Source organism: Lepidochelys olivacea (assembly GCF_965140295.1).
Source record: "Lepidochelys olivacea isolate rLepOli2 genome assembly, chromosome: 10".
Lineage (NCBI taxonomy): Eukaryota > Metazoa > Chordata > Testudines > Cheloniidae > Lepidochelys > Lepidochelys olivacea.
Window position 1 is genome coordinate 12768584 of NC_140420.1, and position 6574 is coordinate 12775157.

The window sequence follows — 6574 nt, forward strand, 5'->3', positions numbered from 1 at the left end:
TATTAAATTAAATGAATTCTTCGGGGACTCAAAATTTAGCATATACACAAGCCAGAGATGCTGCAGAAGAGGAACAGGAGACTGGACTGGAGGACAAGGAGACGCTCAGCAGCTCCCACAGTGAAAAAAGAAGAATCTAGGAAGTCTCTGGCTCCAAATAGGATGGGTAATAGCTTCATGTATTAGACAGCCTGGGCCAAATACATCTCTAAGGTAACTGCAGTGAAATCCATCGGGTTAAAACCAGGGTGGATTTTGCCCTCTACTTCAGAGATAAGCAGCAAAATAAACTTCATCAACAAGCTCCCTGGCGCAGCTTCATAAATAGGGGAGGGGTGTGTGGGTTCTTCATAAGCATTCCCTCTTGCACAAACGCACCAATGCCCTCCTAGTTATCCCAGGTCTCTATCTTGCTTTCCTGCTCCTTTCTCACTGCCAGGGATGTACTAGTCCCCAAGAGAAGAGCTGCATTCAGGGATGCAGTGGGGCTCCTACACTGGTCTTTCACCTCTGGAGACCTGGCTGCAGGTTTGGCGGTCTCAGCCTAGACTCAAGCGGTCATACCACAGCCCAAATCACATCACAGGCTGGTGTGATTATCAGGGGTGGTTCACTGCTTGGAGCCTCTTCCCATTAAAGTCAATGGCAAAACCAGACTCTTCTACAGCCAGGAAGATTTAGGTCAGGACTGTGTAGGGGCCTAAGAGTGAAACAGCAGGGTGTGGCAGAGATCAGAGCAGAGATGCATTCAGAGAGCAATGTGGGAAGGCTTGTCGGAGGCCCTCATTTCCAGGGGTTTCTTCACAAAGGGGAGTGGATGACTCAGGACTGATACTGAAAATGGAGCTATGCACCTTTAGCTCACCAAATCCATTCCAGCACAGAGAGTCATTTCTATCAGGTGGTCTCTGTGAAATGGATTGGTGGTCTCAGTCCAGTAGTTCATAAGAGTCTCCCTAACAAAAATCCATCACCACAGTTAGCAGCCTGGTTGCAACCTCACCAGACAGGCCAGCACTTATAGCAGTGATTGTAACAGGAACCTACCTGGTCTGGCTTCAGGGCTAGCTATTGCATCAGCTTCCCTCCATTGACTCTCCGTCCTTTTCAAGACTACCAGAGCGAGGGCTTCTACTTAGGAGCTTTAAAGAGTCTTCACCTGCCATCTTCCCAGGAAGCACTCTGAACACCAGCCTTCCTCACCTACTCCTGCAGGTAGCACTCCTCCAGCTTTTTAACACTAGAGCTAGGGAAAAACACCCTAAAGGGGCCCAGGCTTGCTCTTTATAACTCCCAGCAGGCCTGATTCTGAGTCACCTGCTCCCATCATGGGATCCCTGGACTCATTCCTGTCACCTGGGAACAAGTCTGGCATAGGTGCAGCTGAGTCCCAAACCCTCCCCCTCAAAGGGCCAGCTTCTTACTTTATGACAAAGATGGACACTGCACTACCCTCTTTCCTCCTGCTCAGGGAAGTTTGCACTGCAGATGCCAAAAGACATACTTGTCCTGGAGACAAACAGAAATCTCCTTTCACAAGCACTAACTTGGCTTCCAAATCAATAACAAATAAACTTTCTAAAAAGCAGGCTTAGTTGTAATGCTTTCTGGAGCATTGTTCTGTTTGAAACCATATTTCACGGTGTGTAGCCGCGACAGTGTTTTCTGAAGGAGGCCAAACGTGAGGGAACATTTCTCACTCCTTGAAAGCTAATGACTGATCCTCAGCACAGGTTTACAATTTAATTGAAAAATAGAGACAAAGAGAAGATATGATGATGAATAATGCCATTAATCATCAGGATTGCTGAAAGCAGTATCTAGGGCCTGTGCTAATGCTTGATGGTGTCATCCTGACCAGCCAATAACACAGATACTCGAGGACTGATAGGAAAAAGACACTGGGGGGGGAAAATATAGACAGGAGGCCAAATTGTGTTTTCATTGAGGTAAATCTGGAGTTCATGCATTGACATCAACAGAATTACTCCACTCTAGTGTAAGTGAGAACAGAATCTGACCCAGGGCCTTCTCTATAATGCACACTTGTCCCACCAGTCGATCCCTAAGCCCGTCTCCCACAAGCTACATAAAAGTGAATCTATCGGCCTTTACTTGCAGTGTATGATTGGGAGACATAATCACAATATTTTCTGTAGCATTAAAAGCTAATCAGGGGGGTGTTTTTCTTTTCTTCAGGTTCTGTTAATGATTCAAGTGGTGGTGCTCTTTCCTCTAAAGATCTGACTCTGGTCCATTGAAGACAATGACAAAATTCACTGACTCAGCTCTGAACTAATGTCCCATCATGATAACGAGAGGGTTGTGTTGCTAGGGGAACATGCTTTTGGATAAAACCTATATCCAAGGTTACCCAAACACTTGTAATTGAGTGACACATTTTGCAAGAGTTAATCCAGGTGTCCTGACCACATTCCAATGTGAGCAACCACATTCTGCCAACCTGAATTCCTCCAGCAGTTTCAGCTAGCTACAGTATTCTCCTTCAGTTTTGTCCTAAATGTGTGTGTAGTATTGCTGTGCACTGTTAAACCGATACTATGTTCCACCCCAGAAGTGACTGCATTTCACTGGTGAATAAAGTGATCCCTAAATCACCATGGGAGTCTTTGAGATGAAAGGTTTCAGAGTAACAGCCGTGTTAGTCTGTATTCGCAAAAAGAAAAGGAGTACTTGTGGCACCTTAGAGACTAACCAATTTATTTGAGCATGAGCTTTCGTGAGCTACAGCTCACTTCATCGGATGCATACTGTGGAAAGTGTAGAAGATCTTTTTATATACACACATTTGTGTGTATATAAAAAGATCTTCTACACTTTCCACAGTATGCATTCGAATTTGTGTGTATATAAAAGGATCTTCTACACTTTCACAGTATGCATCTGATGAAGTGAGCTGTAGCTCACGAAAGCTTATGCTCAAATAAATTGGTTAGTCTCTAAGGTGCCACACGTCCTCCTTTTCTTTTTGAGATGAAAGGCGCTATACAAGCCTATGTTATTAATAAATTGCTTTTATAAGATATTTGCTTTTAGTTTTTTCAACTATGCTCTCAGTTTCAAATGTAGAGCTAGAAAATTACTGAGGTTTCTCAGACTATTGGTGAGACCTTCCCAGCCAATCAGCATACAGAAGTGTGTTTTTGCTATAATCAATGCACAATAACCAACCGTATCCCTTTATGATACAAATGAAAGTGGAAAGCTGTAAGGATTCCTCCCACTAGAGAGAGCTCTGACAGCCAGTCACTGGACTGAAAGGGAGAAGTGATCCAGATGGAATCTCTGTCACACTAATGAAGCTGTCTCATAACTGTAATGGAGACCTCATGTATCTAATGTGACACTTAGCAAATCCGGGCATGAATAAATAACTGAAGTCCAATTGAATTAACCTCCAGCTGATCAGCACAACTAAACAAATTATCCTAAACTCGGAAGAAGATTAGAAGGACTGGAGCAGGCCACAATCATTTGGTGGGAGGCTTAATTCAATTTAGCAAGTTTAAATCTAATACCCCGTGCTCTTCTCTGATCTCAGGGTTTAGGTCAAACCTCTTCTAAAGTGCTCTTGTAGAACCTGGAAAGGCGGGTCACATCATATTAGTAACAACAGCAGCAGTGCACCCCAGAGTCGCCCAGAGAAACAAAGGAACACACATAAGCATAGAATAGGGGTGAGGGGTCACTTTTTACAGGCACAGAAGAGAAAATAAAAACATGCTATAGATTTCCTGGTGGAGAATTCAAACCTAATTTCCAAGAAAATGTTTAACAAGATGGCATCACATCAACCTTCCTTTCTCCAGTGAGCACAGAGACACCCCCCAATGCATAAAAGGTCATGGTTACACTAAGACCTGGATACCTCAATATTGCTAACCTGGAATCCTGGCCCCATGGAGGTCAATGGCAGTTTTGCCATTGGCTTTCATGGAGCCAGCATTTTGCCACTAGAACGTATCCTCCAGGTGGGTTCCCTGTACCCAGCTGGATCCTGTACATGCTACCAAGTCAAATCAATGCCAGGGCCCATCACCCCCACATTAGATGCCTGTGGGATTTACTGTGCCTTTTGGCCACTATCTTTGAGAAACTAAACACTGTTTGGGGCAGCCTTGGGCCTATGCAACCTGTGTGACCACATGAGATGCCACATCACACACACACAACTCACTGGCCAGTGTCAGCCCAATTCCACATCCACAGTCCCATTTGACCCTGGCCTCAGTGGGCCCTGATAAGAGCTTGAATTCTACCAGCTCTCTTCTCCTGGACCGTGTTGGGGCTTCGGTCACCAGAGGCCTCAGTGACATAAAGGGCCTATTCCTCCACACTTGGACCTCCCACTGGCTCCAGGCGGTTGCCATCCTCTGTGTATGGTGTGTGCAGTGCTCCATTGCCCCAGGGAGACATGACCAGTTGGGCTGGGGGTATGGCAGGGCCCCACTCTCCATATGCCTGCTAGCCTCTGGCAGTAGTTGCCATGAAGCGTGCCCTCCACTACTTTCCTCAGCAGGTGAAGGGAGTGCTATGAGGTATACTCACCATGTCTGCCCCACACCAATAGCCTCCGGCCAGCTTCACTTGGTTATCACAGCTCTGCTGCCCTCCAGCACTGCTCACAGGAGAAAGGCCATAGGTGGGCTCAAAATGAGAAAAATAAGGGGATCCTTGTTTGTTCAGCAATAATGATGGTCACAAGCTGTTATTTAAAAGGAAGAAGGCAGCCCTTAGGCTTTGTTTGCACTCCCAGATCAGAAAAATACCACACCCACAACACAAACCAACTGTTGGAGAATGAATCATCTTGGAAAAATCATTGGGCCCTCCTTGGCTCCTCCTCTGGCTGCTTTGCAGTGCTCAGGCAGCATGGGGTAGCCAGAAAGCTTCCTAACTGGGAAGTGGGGGATTCCCTTGGCCTAAGGGAATCTCTGAATACCAAGCTGATGAACAGAGCACTTGGGCACTCCTTGGCCAGCAGAATGGTATCACAGGAGTGTTCCGCCCATTAACTTATCTATGCCAGGGGCCCAAACCACCCCCAAACAGCCTCAGGATCATGGGAGTAGAGTAATTCCTCTCCCCACTCTTCTGTTTTGCAGAGCAGGGCTCAGTCACAGCTGAGGTTCTGGCCCATAGTCTATATTCTACAGCACAGAAATACAAGACAGAAATCTAAACCACAGAAGTAATAACCTGTAAACTAATAAACAGTAAACTAATAAACCAATCAGACGCTTTGATAGCGAGGCTCCCTCAAGAGCGGGGATTATTAATGGTTGTCCTGAAACATCAGGTGCGTAGTTTTCTAGTGAAGGGGGAATAAACGTTAAGGCGCTCTGGAGCCTGGGTGTCTGCTCCATGAGGTTGCATACCACTTCATATAAACAGAGAGATGATCATCAAGGGCTTTGAGGCACTACAGTAATACAAACAATAAATTATAATCAAAAGCAGCTCTCTTCCAATCCAAAAGCACACAGACACTTAACTGTTTTAAAAAGAATTACCCTGAGAAGAAATTATTCAGATAAATAATAACAAATTCTGTATGTAAAACTGCAATATGGTGGGCAGTTTTCCCTGGGGGAGTCTCACCAATTCCCTACAGTCTCAGAGACAGTGGTACATATTTCTTCAGTAATTAGAGCAGGAAACTGGAAGGAGGGAGGGACTCCTGGATTCTATCTTAGCCTCTGTAAATGACTTACGTGAATTGCTGAATGTCTCTGTGCTTTGGTTTCCCACTCTGTACAATGGAAGTACTAATTTCCTGCCTCACAGGGGTGCTTCTGAAGGTTAATTCGCTAATGTTCATGAAGTGGTTGGAAATTTTTGGATGAAAAGTGATATACAAGTGCAAAGTATCATCTGTGGAGACAAGAATCCCTGTCAGCACCAAAGCTATCCAAGTGCAGGCAGGATGACAGGCAAAGAGCCGGAGAAAGAAAGTGTTAGTCTGTATTCGCAAAAAGAAAAGGAGTACTTGTGGCACCTTAGAGACTAACCAATTTATTTGAGCATGAGCTTTCGTGTTAGCTCACGAAAGCTCATGCTCAAATAAATTGGTTAGTCTCTAAGGTGCCACAAGTACTCCTTTTCTTTTTGAGAAAGCTCACTATTTGTCTCCCAACACTGGCTTGGTGTATGTTAAGTCTCCCTGTAGTGGCTGGCTCACATCAAGAAAAAGAGCCTGCTACTTACTGACAGATACTTCTTTAGGATACATGACAAGGGATTATGGGGTTTTGGTGCTGAAGATGCAAGGTTCAAACACCTGCTGGTATCTGCTGGTATGCAGTCACAGGTTGTTATATTCGGAGACTTTCCACAGGTCCTGGACAGGGTGGCATTAACATTTGATTCAAGGGGTCATGGCTGCTACTTCCTACAGTAATGCTTGTCCCTCAGGTGCAGGTAGGAGTGATGTTTCCCTATGACCTGAGATCAAATGGATCCCCCTGTCCTCCAGCCATGTACAAAGGAGACCAGAGAGGTTAGTAGGGACACAGCAAAAAAAGGATGCCAGGAAGGATCTAGCCCTTTATTT